At 45.8% G+C, this 20,119-nt stretch overlaps 1 protein-coding gene and 2 non-coding genes across 3 annotated transcripts in view; 2 read left to right on the top strand and 1 right to left on the bottom strand.

The window, feature by feature from the left end:
- Window positions 1–20,119, top strand: part of LOC140208596 (uncharacterized) — a 587,054-nt gene that overhangs the window by 372,005 nt on the left and 194,930 nt on the right. The gene's annotated exons all lie outside the window — the stretch shown is intronic.
- On the bottom strand, window positions 726–814 carry trnar-ucg (transfer RNA arginine (anticodon UCG)). Its single transcript is given in 2 exon segments — window positions 726–761; window positions 778–814. It is a non-coding gene; the product is annotated as a tRNA-Arg (tRNA).
- On the top strand, window positions 1,684–1,765 carry trnas-gcu (transfer RNA serine (anticodon GCU)). Its single transcript has one exon. It is a non-coding gene; the product is annotated as a tRNA-Ser (tRNA).

The raw sequence follows: 20,119 nt of genomic DNA, 5'->3' as shown, positions 1-20,119 counted from the left end.
AGAAGAGAGCAGTTCAGGGCAATGGAACCACGGGTTTTCCACAGGGAATGGAGGTACTCCAGAGTTGGTGATGTCAGTGATAATGTCGGAGACAGTTCTCTGATAGTCCGGAGTCGGGATTATTCAAGGTGTAGGCATGAGGATGTGTCTGAGAGGTACCACCGTGTCTCAGCAAGGTGGAGGTCAGTCCGCCACTCTACAACAGCAGCACCCTGTCTGCGGGATTGTTGGTAAGGTTTGGACTGGTGCTGAGAGATTGGAGGTGCAGTGTATTCAGAGGGGGTAAAGTTCAAGGAGAAGTGAGTATTCCTGATGTTGAGGCGGTTGATGTCTAGTTGGCAATTAGTGATGAAGATATCCCAGAGCAGGGAGAGAACCAGGAAGAGGAGGGGGGTTGGAGACAGGAGAATGTACCGTCAGCGCTGGGCGATGAATTCTTGCCGATAAGGCGGGCTCGGAGACGGAGGTAAATGTGAAATAAACTTCACCTTCCCAGCAGCAGCTCCTCCTGAGCGTCTGAGAAGCTCCAACCAATTGTTTATGAAAGTGTCTGCAGAAATACACACGGAATAGACACATAATATTATATGTTGCATACAACGAATACGAGGCGTTACGTTTTCCCCGAGGGTGTAGTACTCCCATTAATCCCCACGCGGAATTGAGACAACCATGCTGCAGAGAGTGAGAGACAGAATGGAACCGAATCCGCCAGTTTGTCAAAACGACCGCGGCAGGACTCGAACCTGCAATCTTCTGATGACTTCTAATCAAACACCGAAGTCAGACGCCTTATCCATTAGGCCACACGGCCGTATTCTGTGAGAATGGGGAACATGCTGAATGCTGCAAGGAGTTTCCCCGTGTAGAATGATTTCCTCGCCGAGCTAAAAGTACTCGCATGCAGTGATTTCATTCCAGGTGAACATTCGATCACTGTTGTCAATATCTCTCCATTCATTCCTGCTCTGGGCTGTTCAATATTCTGTTTCTATCACACAGAAAGGAATTCTCAAAGGCACATCCCACTGTCTCTTGCAGCGGCGTTTTATTCTGGGATTAGAATAAGAGAAAATGGTCCACCACATTCAATACATTATTGATAGAGTGAGCTCGATCTCTTTTTAGGTATTTCAGCCATTGGTTTGGTATTCCAGAGCCGGGCCGCCATGTGTTTGTGCCGGGTAAGCGTTCGGGTGTTCGGATCTGCGGCTGCGCAGAGCGTGTCATCGTGTCTGTAATGTGGAAACTATTGGGTTATTGCATTTGCCCAATACACGGAAAGTCGTCATTCTCGAACCAAGTGGCAAATTCCGATAATATCTGTTTACTTGAAATCGAGCAACATGCTATCAAAGCTATTGAAATCTTATTTAATTCAACATAAATTTATCTCATTTTACAACTCAAAACATTCACAGTTTCTCCGAGTTACAGAGCACGGAATCGATACTTATGCCATGCGTCCATAGCGTCTAAAGTGCATAAAATAACTAATTCCATGTTTCCTGTGGTTGGCACAAATCTCTCTAAACTGTCTTTATCCACCTCCATGAATTCTGGTAAGCACGGCGAGCAAAGTAAATCGGCATAGAATCTGAACACACATGTGTGGACCTTAAGCGGAAGTTTTAAATGCTGTGAAAAAATTCAGAACTTCGGAACACAACAGAGGAAAGAGCAGACGAGGTGGCCGAGAGGTGAAGGCGATGGACTGCTAATCCATTGTGCTCTGCACGCGTGGGTTCGAATCCCATCCTCGTCGCGACATGTGAATCGGGGGACCACCTTTGAAACTGTCACTTTAAAACATCCAAGCCTCCAAATTTTGTCACAGGGACGCCAGACAATTCGTTACGTGAGTCATGAAAAGCAATATTCATCATTAATTTATCACTAAATTTGGCCTCAATACGACAAAATACAGGAACAAAATTAGGCTATTCGGCTGACCGATCTCCACCATTCGATCACGGCTGACGCCTCACCTTCAGTTTTGTGAACAGTCTAAAGTTTTGAGTCCCTCATCTTTAGAAATATGTGCTAGCATTGGAGAGAGTCTAGAGGACGTTCACAAGGATAATTGATGGCTCTGGGACTCCACTAGCTGGAATTCAGAAGGATGAGAAGGGGATCTCATTGAAACTATTTGAACGTTGAAAGGACTAGCCGGAGTAGATGTGTAAAGGGTGATTACCATGGTGGGAGAGTCTAGAATGAGAGAGCACAGAGTCAGGATAGAAGTGCCCCCTTTCAAAAAAGATTTTGGCCAAACGGTGGTAAATTTGTGGAATTTATTGCCACATCCAGTTGTGGAGGCCATGTCGTTGGGCGCATTTAAGGCAGAGATTGGTAGGTTTTTGATTGGAGATGGCACCAAAGTTACGGGGAGAGGGCTGGGAACTGGAGTTCATGAGGAGAAGATAAAAGGATCAGCCGTGATTGAATGGCGAAGCAGACTGGATGGGCCAGACGGCCTAATTTTGCTCCTATGTCTTATGGCCTCATGGTCATACACATCATTCCTCTCAACTCCATTCCCCTGCCTTCTCCTCGTCGCATTCGACACCCTTACTACCTGTCCACCTCCTCAAACGCCGCTATAAATATACGAAGTTACTTGCCTTTCAAGCTGTCCGTGGCAATAAATTCCACAAATTCATAACTTTCTGTCTACAGGAATTGCTTCTCGTCCTTTTCTAAAGGGACGTCATTATCTGAGGTTGTGCCCGCTGGCCCTCGACTCTAGCACTACATGAAAATCCTCTCCATGGTCTGACCACAGACCTCTATCGAACACCACCCAGCCCATATCTCACCCGTCAGACCCTGAAGCCGTTCTCATACCACCCCACCATCACTGAAGCTGCATCTCCGCTCCCGCACTGGCTTGAGCAGCAACACAAGACCAGGGTACCTAATCTTGATTCTGTGGGCCCATAACTGCACAGCAGCCGCTCCCGCAGCCCCCATCTGACCCCTCACGCTCAGCAGACGCCCATTGCTCAACGACTACAGAACCCCACCACCCACCGGGAACATCGACACGAACAGCAAGCCACAGCACACCCCGACCCTCATTCATCTAACTGACTGCACACTGCCCCCTCGGGTCCGATATCTGTGGATCCACACACTCACTCCCCACACTCACACATCTAACTGACCGCACACCGCTCCCTCGGGTCCGATATCTGTGGATCCACACACTCACTCATCTAACTGACCGCACACCGCCCCCTCGTGTCCGACATCTGTGAATCCACACACTCACTCATCTAACTGACCGCACACCGCCCCCTCGTGTCTGACATCTGTGAATCCACACACTCACTCCCCACTCTCACTCAACTAACTGACTGCACACAGCCCCCTCGTGTCCGACATCTGTGAATCCACACACTCACTCCCCACTCTCACTCATCTAACTGACCGCACATCACTCCCTCGGGTCCGATATCTGTGAATCCACACACTCACTCATCACACTCACTCATCTAACTGACCGTACACCGCTCCCTCGTGTCCGATATCTGTGAATCCACACACTCACTCCCCACGCTCACTCATCTAACCGACCGCACACCGCTCCCTCGTGTCCGACATCTGTGAATCCACACACTCACTCCCCACTCTCACTCATCTAACTGGCCGCACACCGCTCCCTCGGGTCCGATATCTGTGAATCCCCGGGAGGATGCCTTTCGGCATTTTGACCCGGCGCTGCTTCGCGCGTCATTCTGCAGTTTCCCGTGGGTAGTGAAAGTCTACGTTGATTGTATCAGTACAAGCCAGGTTTAACAAAGCGATAAGGGGGAGAATCCTCTGATTCCGAACGGGGAAAGGGAGGAAAGAGGGAGGGCCATTCTTTGGGAAATCAGTTTCGCTGGCCACCACAGAAATAACCCAGTGAACGCTCTAGAAAGAGGTCACTCGCCCTATCTAATATAAGGTTCAGACTTTGTATATCACTGTTAGGGCTGCACTTTGAGTGTTGTGAGCAAATCTGCGCTCCTTCGCTTAGAAAGGGTATGCCGAAACTACAGAGGGCCCAAGCCTGGTTTACGAAAACGATTCCAGGTATTAATGGCTCGTCATATGAAGAGGGTTTGTTGGCTCTGTCCCGGTGTTCACCGGAATTCAGAAACATGGGCTGTGACGTCATTGGAACATACCGAACGGTGAAAGGTCTTGACAGAATGGATGTGGGGTGGATACTTTCTAAGAATGGATGTGGGGTGGATAATTTCTATGACGAGAGAGGCTAGGAACAGACGACGCTGCCCCAGGGTAGAGGGGGGTCTTTGTAGAACGGCGAACAGAATTAATTTCGTTAGCCAGAGAGTGGTGAATCTCTGTAGTTCTTTGCCACGGGCACCTGTGGAGACCAAGTCTTTATGTATATTTAAGAGGGAAAGTGACAGACTTTTCATTGTGCTGGTTCGGGAGAGAGAAAGCGGGACACTGGGGCTGAAAGGAAAATTGGATCAGCCATGATAAAATGGTGGAGCAGACTCGATGGGCGACCTGGATTAATTCTGCTCCTACTCCTGATGGCCTTATGGTCTTACCTTCTTTGTGCTCAGTATTATTGGAGCCGTCTCGTTAACTTTGAGATCGATATCTACACATAAATTGCCCGTCATCTGTGTATGCAGTTACCTTTGAAGACTCCTGGTGAACCCATTTCCATCACAGGATCAGACAGCGTCATCCAATGCACAAACACTTCTTGTTTGTAAACCACAGCGTATGTAGCCCAGCTGGTATCCCGGTAAATCTTCTCTTCACCCACTTTCACGTTTCCACCGTTTTCCTAAACACAACATCTCAAGTGTGGTCTAACCTGTGCGTTATAGATCTGCAAACATTTTCTCACCACGTTTGAGCTCGGTTCCCGACAAATGAAGGCCAGCACGCCTTCCTAATAAAGCTCCCAACTTGTTCACAGTTCAGAGTACATTTATCATCAAAGTGTGTACACAGCACACAGCCTGATCCGAGATTGCTCGTCGATGTAGGTCTGTGCGTGTTATAGCGTGCCTCAGTAATATTACCAAGTTTTTCAGGGAGGTTAGCAGGAAAGCTGATGAAGGCTTTTGCCCGGTTAACTTCAGCAAAAGCTTTGTCAATATCCGGCATGAGAGGTTGGTCCCGTGTGTTCAGTCATTTGGCACTGTGGATGAAGTAGTAAATTGGATTCAACATTGGTTTACAGCAGGGTTTCGCTTCCTGGTGTGAACGGACACCTCGGTAAATAGTCGGGCTCCATGGCATAAACCATTTGAAACCCTTGTCTTACAGGCAGAATCCAGGGATTCTGGTAGATGGTGGTCTCTCTAACTGGAGGCTTGTAGTTACTGGTGTAAAGCAGGTGTTGCTCTGGGTCCATTGTTGTTTGTCATACATATCAACGATCTGAGTGATAATCTGATAAATAGAATCTGCAGATTTGCGAATGATACCAATATTGGATGAGAAGTTGACAGCAGGAGTTGCTAATGGTCTTGAATACAGGTAAGCATGTGGTGTATCGCTTTGGGAGGGCAAACCGTGGCAGGACTTACACTGTAAAAGACAGGGCAGTCTGTACTGCGGTATAACAGGGGGACCTGGTAAGACCGATTCATAATTCCTAGAAAGCGGCTTCACAGGCAGATCGGGTCGGAAGGAGAACTATTGGTGCATTGGCTTTCAGACATCAGAGTGATGTGTACAGGAGTTGTGATGCTCTGTAGAGGTTGTATATGATGTTGGTAATGCCTGACATGGATTATTGTATGTGTTCTGGTCGCCTACTTGCATGAGCGATACCAATTATTTTGACGGAGTGCAGAGAGAAATTGCGAGGATGATGCAGGGACTTGAGGGCCGCTGTTAGAGGAAAAGATCGAGTAGGTTAGGAATAGGTTCCGGTTCCCCCAAGCGTTGGAGTCAGCGGGAACTTTTGTAAAGAGATGTACAAATTTGTGAAGGGCAGAGATAGGGCAAATACAAACAGGCGTTTTACACTGAGGTTTGACTAGAGTAGACGAGAGCTCATAAGTTACGGGTGAAAAGTGAAATATTTCAGGGCAATATGCGGTGGAACATCTTCTCAAGGCAGTGAGACTGTGGAACGAGCTTCCAACGGAAATGGTGGATGCGGGACCGATTTCAACATTAAAGAGCAATGGGATAGTTATGGACGGCGTGGTCCGGATGCAATGCCCATGGGACTAGGGAGAGTGTAAGTTCGGCACTGACAGATGAGCAGAAGGGCCTGTTTCAGTGCCGTACTGCTCTATGATTCTCCGCTCTGTGACTCTGTTACCAAATGCAACTGCGGCATGATCTCCAGCGGGGGGAAATGTACCTCCATCAGCCTGGATGTGGCGTGGCATCAATATGAGACCACTTCCCATTCCTCTCATAGTCTGTTGTAGGCAGAAATATATACCACGTTTTGTGTGCAAATCTAGCCAGTGAGTTAAGCAATAAGTTGCCAAAACAACATAGTATATTCTAAAAATCAATTTGGAATTAACTTCTGAATTTCGCGGCACTTGATTTGGCCCTGTGTAAGCACAGAAACCCCTGTGAATGAACCTATAAGCAACAGGCACGATGCTGGCGGAACTTTTAATGTCAGGCAGCATCTGCGGACGAATATGGACAGTTGTTTTTTGTGGGCGAGACAGCTTATGTTGACCCTTCATAGAATCCAGATCCTCAACACAATTAACCATTTTATTCTCATGTGCACAGAAAAAGGTTCGAGAATTAATGCCAGAATGCTCCCTGATATACCATTAATCTCCTTTCCCTGACACGCAGATATTTGAGCAGCTGTAATTTTAAGCCGCTGCACAGCCAAAACCTCAGTTATTGATGCTGGTTTCAGAATGCTGCGTTCTTTCTAATTCGTCTCTCTTTGGACCTACACTCTGTTACCGATGTCCGCAATTGACGAAGAATTCGTGTTGTAATCTGATGTTTCATGAAATGTCAAACAACCCAGGTCCCCTACTTCTGCATGTTTCTCTATCTAAACCCGAGAACAGCGAGTTTCAGGAATAGCTCGCTTTATATATCCTGATGTTTCGCTGTGCGCGTGTATTGATGTTCCACAGCGCAGTTCATCTCTGTTCAGCAGCTTCATACGCACTTTTTCTCTGAATCAATTTCTTTCTGAAATCCAATTTCGAAAATCACCTGGTCACTCTGTAATATCGTTACTAGTACTTATTTGCATTTAAACTGGTGTTGATACAATGCTTTCTATTTGTCTCTGTCTCTGGGACAGCAGCCGATAATGTCTGTAATGCTGGAGTCATTGGTTTGCATTTCTCGCAACCATTATCTGTGTTTACTACTGACTCCGGTTACAGTGCAAACAGTGAGGGTTTGCGCCAAAAAAAAACAAACATTAATGTTAATGTATCATATCCAGATAAAAAAAAATCACCGGAGCAAAGTAAGTGAATGATATTAAAGGTGCGTCATCACAGAGAGAAATAGCAAGGCAGAGACTCCATGTTGGAGTGGAATCAGCGCTGATGAGGTGGACTCAACAACAGGATTACAGACTACTGTCGCCACCAGCGATGCTCAGATAATGTCCTGTCATTGCCGGAGTAGTTTGGCAACATCGTACTTGGTGTTGTAATCCCAGCATCGGCCGTCTCTTGAGGCTTTAAAACTGGTGTTGCGTCCAGTTCAATGAAATAAGGCGTGTTATTTCCCCATTGGCAGTAGAGAAATAATTGCTAATTAGCAGTAATTAGCACCAGTCCATGTACGAGTTGTTTTCATCATTTTGTAACCGATTATTTTATAAAAGTACGTCATTCTGTGCTTCAGCTACATTTCGGACGGAAACATTCAGACGCGGTGGACTCTCAGCAACGTGTGATCGGTGAAGAGTTTTACCCAGTGGGCGTAAAAGAAATCTGCTATTTGGGCTTTGATATAACCGTTTAAGTTTATTTACTGGCTATTTACAACTTATAACATTTAGAAATTAGGAACATTCCGAACAGAACTGTAAATACTAACAGTCTGGATTAACAATGCTTGATGAGAGGACTATTTGTTACACAGTGATTATAATTGTCGGTATCCCGGGTAAGTACCTTTCTGTTACTTATACGGAAGCAGAGACCTCACGCGTCTCTGGGATACGTCCACACTACGCCGGATAATTTTGAAAACGAAACTTTTTCTCTTCGTTTTGACCTTCTCTCCACACTGAAACGGCATTTTCATCCCCCGAAAACGGAGATTTTCAGCAACGATCTCCAGAGTGAATAAATCTGAAAACGCCTAATACCCGTTGTAGTGTGTACGGGGTAAATGGAGAGATTTAAAAACGCTGTAATGACAACACCACAACAACAATACTTTTTCTGCTTCTGCTTGGTGCTGCGCAAGCACTGCCGGACGGCTGTTATAACGGGCAGTCGGTGTGAACGGCGTGAGAGTTAATTTGTAAAGTGAACTTTTTTGACTATTGAAAAACGCTGTCATGACGCGCCGGAACAGATCGCCGCAGCGCGGCATTTCGTTGTTTTCTTGAACGCAACCACCTAAAAATTTCAGAACAGACGGTAACGAGACTGAAGCCAGAAGGGTTAGAAATGTACTCACCAAATACCTTGACCCGTAGCTTACTGAATAAATAAGTATATTCACTTTGCCCTGTTTTCTGACCTTGCTTGTATGAAGGTGGTTTACCTACTTATGCAAGTACTTCTCTGACAATAGATGTGTAACAACCTAATGTGACATTGTATGGAAACAAAAGATAACACCGATGCAGACGTTTTATATATTTAACAAGGTGCTTTATTAATGCAACAGAGTTAGTCAGTTTTTCAATGCTCGTCGTCAGCCGGGTCATACTGTCCGTGAACTGCCTGTCGGTTGCCTCCATACGCTCCAGTATTTGTTTTTTTTTTAGTTTTAAGTCCTCTTGCGCGAGAGCCAAGAGCAAGTCCTTTTAAGTTTTTCGACTCTAACTGGACAAACGCGCACCAAGTACACCGTTTTCTGTGTGTCCTGCGCATGCCCAGTGGGAGGAGATTCGCCCAAATATCCGTCTAATGTGGACGGAGATATTTTGAAAAACGCGTAGTGTGGTCGCCTGTCATTTTTTACTCGAAAGCGGCGTTTTCAAAATTATCCGGCGTAGTGTGGACGTAGACTCAGCTACTGCTGATGTTGTTTTAATCGGTGTTTATTAAACATCTCTAAGATGCTGTCTCTTTCCCCTCAGTCTCCTGCCCTGTTAATATTTTAACCTGGGTCATGCAGACTTGTCACTGGGACTGCCTGTAGTCTTCTCATTTGTGACGTGAGACTTCTAACTGTACAGACACAACAAACACAATCCATGTCTATCAAAACCTCCTGTCATCAGCGAATCTCATTCCTTCCAACCCTGTCACGTGAGCAGTAGACTAACGTTTAAACTCAAAGTAAGTAGCTTTGATTTCAGCTTGTGAAATTCTGTTTCCTTTTCCTGTTCGGTTTCACGGGCAGTGAGCATCACAGGCAGTTCTGATTTTATTAGCGCCTTTCTAATTTCCCCGATCAGAGGATTAACGTAACAATCCACAGGATTCTTGTCTCTACAGTCACATAAGAACCATATAAAGGCCAATATTCTCCTTCCCTAAAGGACATTTGTGAAACAAATGCGGCTTTACAACAACTTGGTAGTGTCGTGTGCTTCGTCACCGAGGCCAGTTTGTTGGGGAAGGGTGAAAGAGACTCGGCTAAAGACAGGAATTCAAATCCGGCGGTAGGGTTCCATTTCACCGTAAACGATGCGCCGCCACAGCTGTGATCCGGAGACTCCTATCGCTCCACAAACACACACGCAACTTCCAGCGGCTGAGCGCCCAATTGCAAATTTACCAATTTCCACCAAAAAATTCTCTTCCCTCTTTCTGAAAGGTAAACTCAACTTTTCCCCTTCTATTTTTCCCTCCCAGCACTGTTCAATTAAAAAGCGTTCCATGTTCTGTTCTTTGACAATTCCCAAGTTTTTTCAGTCACCAAATTCTTATCTATGTTTCTTGGTGTCAGCTCTTTTCCCCCTAAGATGCGCGTGCACGCAGCTGCGCCATAACTGAAATGGGTCACTCTGTAAATATATTTTTAAAATCTTTGTTAATATCATTATTAAATACTGTGAAAATAACTGTATTACTGAATATAATCCATAAATGTGCTAAATACTGAATGTACGCATTTACATTGGAACGTTTCAGAGCTTCAGCGTATTTGCATTGTCATTGTTTCAAGCTACAACACTGTCAAAAATGGTAACAATAGAGACAGAAACCACCAACGCCGTTCAGTCAAAACAGTCTACTTTGGCACACTCCCTGTCAGATGTGACTGCCTAACAACGTTACTCGTGTTGTGTGTTATGTCTTGTCATTGTTCGACATGCATATTACAGATTTTTTTTAAAAAACTCACATTTAAAGTGCCGTGCACTTTTCAAACCGTGTAAAAATGTTCCGCTCAGAGCAATGGTTTGTCCCCGAAGCAGTAAAAAAAAATAAAGGGAACTTTGCTGGGGTGCAGGTTCTTGGTTTCAGAATCTGACCTTGCAATCGAATAGTAACTAAGACTTCGGAAAGAAGTGTAGATGAGCACTTTAATTACACCACCTCTCTGCTTGGAGATGCCGCGCTTGGAGTTCTGTGAACAGTTTTGGTCGCCCTGTTATCGGAAAGGCAGGAGTGCGCTGAAAGGAGAGCAGACAGTATTTACAAAGAAGCTGCGGGGACTCTCGGGCCTGAGTTACAGGGAGAGGTTCGGCCGAGTGGCATTTTATTCCTTAAGGCAGGTGATTGGCCGATGCGTTAATAGAGGTGCATAAAACCACGATAATGTATAGATCCAGTCATTCATCTCCATGGGGTTGGGTAATCGTGAGCAAAAGTGGGTATATTTAAAATCAGAGGACAGAAATGTAGTTGGGTTCCTAGCGACGTCTTCCCACACAGAAGTTGCTCTGTGTATTGAAGAGCCTGACAAAGGAAATGGGCGATGCAGAGTCATTAACAATATTTAAAATACAGCTGGACATTTTGACAAATGTGAAAGCCTTAGAGAGAGATGTTCCAAACGCGAACGAACGGGACCAGCTCAGATGGCCATGTCGGTCGGCAAGGAGATATTGGGCCGAAGGGCGCGTTTCTGTGCTCTATCATTCCTGGACTCTACTCATCGCTGCTGCATCTGTGATCGTGAGGAGATAATGTGAGCATGTGCTACTTACTGTAAAGCGCTTTATGCTGCGGTCAGGTTTTCAAACAAACCGCATAAACACAGGTATTCTTTACTTCCACTGATAATGTCCAGCAGAGATGAACGATGGATTTTATTTCAAGCGAACAAATCATGGCTGTATTTCTATGCACAATGCGTTTGATTTTCTCTATTCTTATTTTTGGTCTTTTTTTCTGTTTCATTGTAGTTAACCTTGTGGCAATCATCATTCTCTGCCGAGGAAAATGCGGTCTCTCCAAATGTGTTACGCGCTACCTGGTGGCGATGGCTGCGGCGGATCTAATGGTGGTGATGATCGAAGTCCTGTTCTACCGGATGGGTCGAGCATACGGATTTGACACCGTCCTGGACAACGCTCCGTTCTGCCTTGTCCACTACGTCATGTGTCACGTGGCCGTTGATTGCTCCATCTGGTTCACTGTCGCCTTCACTTTCGATCGCTTTGTGGCCATTTGCTCTGCTAAATTTAAAACAAAATACTGCATCCCCAAAATCGCGGGTTTGGTGATTGGCGCTGTATTTGTTGGTCTCTGTTTAAAAAACATTCCATTTTACTTCCTGTATATGGAAACAACAGGTTTTTTGAACGGTAACTGGGTCTGTTTCGGTAGACCCGCACTTGCTTTCTCGGGATCGTTTGAGGGGTTTTATTGGGTGGACCGTCTGTTGAATCCGCTACTTCCTTTCTTCCTCATTTTGACCCTCAATGCTCTGACCGTCAGACAGATACTGGCGGCGAGCAGAGTCCGCAGGGGACTCAAGGGACGGGGAAATTGCGGGAAACAGCAAGATCCGGAGATGGAGAGTCGGAGACAATCCATCATTCTGCTCTTCAGCCTGTCGGCGAGTTTCCTTCTCTGTTGGGCGACAAGCACTCTGGTCTTCATTCTCATGCGATGCCTCCACACAGACCTGGAAATGTCTATTCGGCTTTTCCAGGCACAGTTTTGGGGTTCTGTGATTCAGAATTTCAGCAGCTGCACGAATACATTTATTTACGGAGTGACCCAGACAAAATTCAGAGAACAGTTGAAAGTTGTTCTATTCTTCCCTGCTATTTTAGTTTGGAAACATTTTAGAAGTTTGTACCGCTCAATTGAAAGGGTGAAATAATTTTCCCATTTCAAGAAATATAAGTTGAACTTCCGGAAAACTTTGCTGTTCCCAGCAGTTCTGCCTTTCCGTCATTTCAGAAAACAAACTATTTTTTTATATATAGATTAGATTGCTTGGATATTTCCCTTCTGTAAAATGTATTTTACCTCGCACATTATATCACTGTAATATCCGGTATTGAAAACAAAGAGATCTAGTCTGGAAGGGTGCATTATGCAAACCTTTAGAGTGACCCAGCCGTGTCTGCCATCTCGACATCCGTTCTCTTTCCATCTTGCTCGGAGTTTTCCCTTTATTTAATGTTCCAGTTTGCCTACTATACCAGCATGTAACCGGGAGATTTATTGCTCTTTTCTCTGTCTAGCTGAACTTTTCCAGTTTCGGCAAACATCGAAGCGCACAATATAATTGAATCGATTCACTGAACGGCTAATTCTGCTGCTGTAGTCTCATGATCTACTGGAACTTGTTTTGATTCCACGTCACATCCCGTCAGTTTCTCAAGCCTTCAAAACCTGCTCTTTGATTTTAAACTGTAAATCTCGAGTCAAAAACTTCGTTTCCCAATCTTTTTTTTCTTAACCGAATTTTCCTTGACAAGTTATTTAAATATTTCTGTGTGCTCGTCTGTGACGCGAAATTCACATTGTACAGTATTTCCAAAAGCTCGATGCCTCTCTCTCACTCGATCACAATCACTCTGGTCACTCTCTGTCACGCTGCATGTGTTATCAGGCTATCGTGAAAAGAGCGTGACGCGTCTGGAAATCCGGACGTCTGTCCTTGTTCTCGGAAAACATTGACTGGCGTTATATTAAAATAAGCAAGAGCAGTACAGATTGTCTAATAAGTAGTACTACACACGATTTATTATAAATTACCATAATTACACATTGCAAATTTAGACGGGAAAAATCGTAAAGATTTTTGCTGCTCTTTATACGAAGTATGTCAGAAATATAGCCAATTCAGTTCTTTTTTTTTTCTTAAGTCTGTCTGCCCAGTATTATCTGAAAATAAAAGTAACGTGCTGACAGTGAACTATGCCCACTTAAACGGACAATTTAATGCCATTCCAAATCACTTTACATAAACGTCCCAATCAGTAGAGCAACATATTATGATCGAGTCCCAACTTTTAAATTGCCCGTTCGTCTAACTCGGAATTTCTGGAAACATTCTGTGCAATCCAGAATTGCCACCTCACTTTAAAAACATTGAACTAGTGACAAGTCGTTTCCATTCACTTAAATACCAAAATTCTCTCGAATTTCCTCAATATGTTGTGTCACTTTGCTTCACGTTGCTCTCTTCAACAACAAGGTTGCAGAAAGGTTAGATTAGCTGTAATTTCAGTTTAGTTATCGCTATGAGAATATTTATAACTTGACGTGTAGCAAAATCCGGAATTCACTTCTAATTTTAGGTGCAATCAGTGCTTGATTATTGCTTTAAAATTCAGACAGATTAATTTGCGTTCAGACCGATCTACCTTACTGAAGCCCAGCGACATCTCTCAGACACCGTCTCTTACTTACCCCTCCAACGGGACCCCACCACGGAGCACCAGGCCATTGTCTTCATACCATCACTGACCTTATTAGCTCTGGGAATCAACTTCCACTCTAACACCCTCACAGTTCCCGCACCCAGCGACTCCCGTTGCTACCTCGTACCCAATAGCCTCAAACATGCCTGTTACAGCTTGTTCCGCCCCACTGAACTCATATCTGTATAACCTGACTCAGTTTCATCCCTTCCTATACACATCCATGACAGCTCTCACGATTTGGATCTTTTCAATGTCTTCAGGTGCCCTGGCCCATGTCCAGTCCCTATACACATTATCCCTCACCAGGATGTTCCCAAAGCTCGCCCATTTCTATCTGGACACCAAACCCAACGACTTCCATTCCACCATCTCTTTCCTCCGTCTGGCGGAGCGTGTCCTCACTCTCAATAATTTCTCCTTTAGATCCTCCCACTTCCTGCAAACAAAAGGTGTGGCCATGAGCACTCGCATGGGTCCGAGCTATGCCGGCCTTTTCGTCCGCTCCGTGGAGGCGCGGGTCAATAAATTCAAACGGATATACCAAGCACCAGAGAGTCTGCAGATGCTGGAAATCCAAAGCAACACTAACAAAATACTGGAGAAGCTAAGCAGGTCAGGCAGCATCTATGGAAAAGAGTAAACAGTCATTTTTTTCGGGTTGAGACCCTTCATCGGTACAGGAAAGGGAGGGGAGAAGTCAGATTAAAAAGCTGTGGCTGGGTGGGGAATAGTTAAATTGGCAGTTGATAGATGTAACCGGGAGAGAGGGAGGGGTGAAATAAAGAGCTGGAAAGTTGATTGTTAAAGAAATAAAGGTCTGGAGAAGGGGGAATCTGAATCGAGCAGAAAGAAGCCCGTGGAAAAGAGAGACGTGGGGTGGGTAGGGGAGAGCACCAGAGAGTGGGGATGATCAGGGTAGAAGAAAAGTTGTGAAACGGAGACATGAATGCGGAATGGTGAAGAGTTTGTCGGGGTGGGGGTGGGCAATGACCAGACGTTAGAGAAATCGATGTTCATGCCATAATATTGCAGGCTACCCTGATGGAATACAAGGTGTCAGTGCTCGAACCTGTGTGTCGCCGCCTTGGCAGCAGAGGAGGCCACGGACTGGCGTGTCAGAATGGAAATGGGAAGTAGAATTGAAATGGGAGGCCACCGCTTTTCGTGGCAGGTGCTCGACGAGGGGGAGAGGCTTCCGATCTACGTTGGATCTCATTGATATCTAGGAGCATCGGATACAGTAGATGACCCCAACAGACGCGCAGGTGAAGTTCGCCACACCAGGAAGGAATGTTTGGGGCCCTGAGGGAGGAGGTGTAAAGGAAGATGTTGCGCTTGTTCCAGGTGCAATGATAAGGGCCAGGAGGAAGATCAGTGGGGAGGGACAAGGGAGTCACATAGGGAGTCATCCCTGCAGAAAACAGAAATGGTCGGGAGTGTATGAGGATAGAAAGATTTGCTCGGTGGCGCGATCCCGTTGCAGGTGGTGGAAGTTAAGTGCAATTATGTGCTGAATGCGGCTTGTGGTGTGGTAAGTGAGGACAAGAGGAACTCTATCCGTGATGGGGCGGTGGGAGAGTGGTGTAAGGGCAGATGCGCGTGAAATGGAAGAGATGTGGGTGAGGCAGCGTTAATGTTGGAGGGGAGGAAGCCCCGATCTTTGAAGAAGGCGGACATCTCAGTTGCTCTGAAATGAAAAGCCTCGTCCTGAGAGCAGATACAGCGGGGACGGAGGAGCTGAAAGAAGGGGTGCCATTATTTACAAATGACAGGGTGGAAAGAGGTACCGTCCGGACTGCTGTGAGTCTGTAGGTTTATTAAGTACACCAGTGTCTCCGGTGACTGTCTCCGGAGATGGAGACAAAGATGGAGAAAGAGAAGAGAGGTGTCGGAAGTGGACAGGGTAATCTTGAGAGCAGGGTGAAAGTAGGAGGCAAAGTTGAATAAATCGACGAGCTCCGCACGAGTGCGGGAAGCAGCAACAATGCAATCGTCGATGTAGCGTTGGATGATTTGGGGAACGTTGCTGCTGTAGACTTTGAACAAGTCCCGGTGCCTTATCCAAATTGACGCTTTCCAAAAGCTCCAGCACATCCTCTTCCTTAATATCTGCATGTTCAAGCTTTGCAGTCCGCTATAAGTTCTCCCTACAATCTCCGAGATCCCTTTTCCGTACTGAATACTGAAGCAAAGTATTCATTAAGTATCTCTGTTAGCTCCCCCGGTTTCATACACTCTTTCCCACTGTCACACTTGATAGGTCCTACTCTCTCACTTCTTATCCTCTTGCTCTTCACATACTTCTCGAACACCTTGAAGTTTTCCTAATCCTGTCCGCCAAGGCAGGATTCTGGCTCTCTTGATTTCATTAATAGAACATATAGAACATAGAATAGTACAGCACAGTACAGACCCTTTAGCCCACAATGTTGTGCCGACCCTCAAACCCTGCCTCCCATATAAGCCCCCACCTTAGATTCCTCCATATACCTGTCTAGTAGTCTCTTAAACTTCACTAGTGTATCTGCCTCCACCACTGACTCAGGCAGTGCATTCCACGCACCAACCGCTCTCTGAGTAAAAAACCTTCCTCGAATATCCCCCTTGAACTTCCCACCCCTTACCTAAAAGCCATGTCCTCTTGTATTGAGCAGTGGTGCCCTGGGGAAGAGGCGCTGGCTATCCACTCTATCTATTCCTCTTATTATCTTGCTCACCTCTATCATGTCTCCTCTCATCCTCCTTCTCTTCAAAGAGTAAAGCCCTAGCTCCCTTAATCTCTGATTATAATGCATACTTTCTAAACCAGGCAGCATCCTGGGAAATTTCCTCTGTGTCCTTTCCAATGCTTCCACATCCTTCCTATAGTGAGGTGACCAGAACTGGACACAGTACTCCAAGTGTGGCCTAACCAGAGTTTTACAGAGCTGCATCATTACATCGCGACTCTTAAACTCTATCCCTCGACTTATGAAATCTAACACCCCATAAGCTTTCTTAACTACCCTATCTACCTGTGAGGCAACTTTCAAGGAGCTGTGGACATGTACCCCGAGACCTCTCTGCTCCTCCACACTACCAAGTATCCTGCCATTTACTTTGTACTCTGCCTTGGAGTTTGTCCTTCCAAAGTGTACCACCTCACACTTCTCCGGGTTGAACTCCATCTGCCACTTCTCAGCCCACTTCTGCATCCTATCAATGTCTCTCTGCAATTTTTGACAATCCTCTACACTATCTACAACACCACCAACCTCTGTGTCGTCTGCAAACTTGCCAACCCATCCTTCTACCCCCACATCCAGGTCGTTAACAAAAATCACGAAAAGTAGAGTTCCCAGAACAGATCCTTGTGGGACACCACTAGTCACAATCCTCCAATCTGAATGTACTCCCTCCACCACCACCCTCTGCCTTCTGCAGGCAAGCCAATTCTGAATCCACCTGGCCAAACTTCCCTGGATCCCATGCCTTCTAACTTTCTGAATAAGCCTACCGTGTGGAACCTTGTCAAATGCCTTACTAAAATCCATATAGATCACATCCACTGCACTACCGTCATTATATGCCTGGTCACCTCCTCAAAGAACTCTATCAGGCTTGTTAGAGACGATCTGCCCTTCACAAAGCCATGTTGACTGTGTCTGATCAGACCATGATTCTCTAAATGCCTATAGATCCTCTCCCTAAGAATCTTTTCCAACAGCTTTCGCACCACAGACGTAAGGCTCACTGGTCTATAATTACCCGGACTATCCCTGCTACCTTTTTTGAACAAGGGGACATCATTCGCCTCCCTCCAGTCCTCCGGTACCATTCCCGTGGACAACGAGGACATAAAGATCCTAGCCAGAGGCTCAGCAATCTCTTCCCTCGCCTCGTGGAGCAGCTTGGGGAATATTCAGTCAGGCCCCGTGGACTTATCTGTCCTAATGTATTTTAACAACTCCAACACCTCCTCTCCCTTAATATCAACATGCTCCAGAACATCAACCTCACTCATATTGTCCTCACCATCATCAAGTTCCCTCTCATTGGTGAATACCGAAGAGAAGTATTCATTGAGGACCTCACTCACTTCCACAGCCTCCAGGTACATCTTCCCACCTTTATCTCTAATCGGTCCTACCTTCACTCCTGTCATCCTTTTGTTCTTCACATAATTGAAGAATGCCTTGGGGTTTTCCTTTACCCTACTCGCCAAGGCCTTCTCGTGCCCCCTTCTTGCTCTTCTCAGCCCCTTCTTAAGCTCCTTTCTTACTTCCCTATATTCCTCAATAGACCCATCTGATCCTTGCTTCCTGAACCTCATGTCTGCAGCCTTCTTCCTCCTGACTAGATTTTCCACCTCACTTGTCACCCATGGTTCCTTCACCCTACCATTCTTTATCTTCCTCACCTGGACAAATTTATCCCTTACATCCCGCAAGAGATCTCTAAACATCGACCATATGTCCATAGTACATTTCCCTGCAAAAACACCATCCCAATTCACACCCGCAAGTTCTAGCCTTATAGCCTCACAATTTGCCTTTCCCCAATTAAAAAAAATTCCTGTCCTCTTTGATTCTATCCCTTTCCATGATAATTATAAAGGCCAGGGAGCGGTGGTCACTGTCCCCCAGATGCTCACACACTGAGAGATCTGTGACCTGACTCGGTTCATTACTTAGTACTAGATCTAGTATGGCATTCACACTGGTCGACCTGTCCACATACTGTGACAGGAATCCATCCTGGACACACTTAACAAACTCTGCCCCATCTAAACCCTTGGAACTAATCAGGTGCCAATCAATATTGGGGAAGTTAAAGTTACCCATGATAACAACCCTGTTATTTTTGCACCTTTCCAAAATCTGCCTCCCAATCTGCTCCTCTGTATCTCTGCTGCTACCAGGGGCGTAACTGCTCCCTTCCTGTTCCTGACTTCCACCCATACTGACTCAAAAGAGGATCCTGCTACATTACCCACCCTTTCTGTAGCTGTAATAATATCCCTGACCAGTAATGCCACCCCTCCTCCCCCTTTTCCGCCCTCTCTATCCCTTTTAAAGCACTGAAAGCTAGGAATATTGAGAATCCATTCCTGCCCTGGTGCCAGCCAAGTCTCTGTAATGGCCACTACATCATAATTCCATGTATGTATCCAAGCTCTCAGTTCATCACCTTTGTTCCTGATGCTTCTTGCATTGAGGTACACACATTTCAGCCCTTCTACCTTCCTGTCTTTACACCGTTTATTCTGCTTCTCTTTCCTCAAAGCCTCTCTGTATGTTAGATCTGGCTTTACTCCACGCACTTCTTTCACTGCTCTATCGCTCTGGGTCCCATCCCCCTCGCAAATTAGTTTAAACCCTCCGGAGCATGCCAGCAAACCTACCTGCAATGATACTACTCCCCCTCGAGTTCAGGTGCAACCCATCCTTGAGCTCCTTCCTGCTAGCCTTATAATCTTCTAGCTCTCTATCATTACCTAACTATTTGAACCTTTCGTAAGCTCTTCTTTTCTTCTCGACTGGGATTTACAACAACCTTTGTACACTTCTTCGGCTTCTCTGCTCCAGGACGACAAATAACAGTTTTTGCAGTCTAACTTGGGTCTGACGTTCCTTCCCGGTGGAAATATTCCCAGGAATATTCTCGGACACATGACGGAGACGTCCGCATACATCTTAAGTTGACGGGACCAGAATTGGGAGCCATACAGTGCAGAATGAAAGAGAAAAAATACAGAGGAAAATTTCATCAACGGATCGTTCTCCATTCGGAAATCTGATTGCGGATGGGAAGAAGCTGCTCCTGAAACTTTGAGTGTATTGCGTCGGCCCCTGTACCCGCTAGACGAGGGAGGGGTTGGGGGTGTGAACTCTTTACTGACGGATACGGCTTTTTCAGGCATCGTCTTTTGAAGGTGTCTTGCGGGTTTGGGAGTCTGGTGTCTATGATGCAGCCTTACGAGTCCACGTCTTTCAGCAGACTATTCTCATCCTGTGCAGTGGCCCCTCCATAGCGGACGCTGGTGCTTTCAGTTAGAATGCTCCCCACGGTATATCTGTCGAAATGTGCAATTCCCCTCAAACTCTGAATGAACTTAGGCCGCAGTCGTGCTCTGTTTGAGATTGCATCAATATATCTGGGCCCGGAATAGATCCTCAAAGA

The sequence above is a fragment of the Mobula birostris genome, chromosome 13 (assembly GCF_030028105.1).
Source record: "Mobula birostris isolate sMobBir1 chromosome 13, sMobBir1.hap1, whole genome shotgun sequence".
Lineage (NCBI taxonomy): Eukaryota > Metazoa > Chordata > Chondrichthyes > Myliobatiformes > Myliobatidae > Mobula > Mobula birostris.
This window is presented reverse-complemented; position numbering and strand designations above follow the sequence as displayed.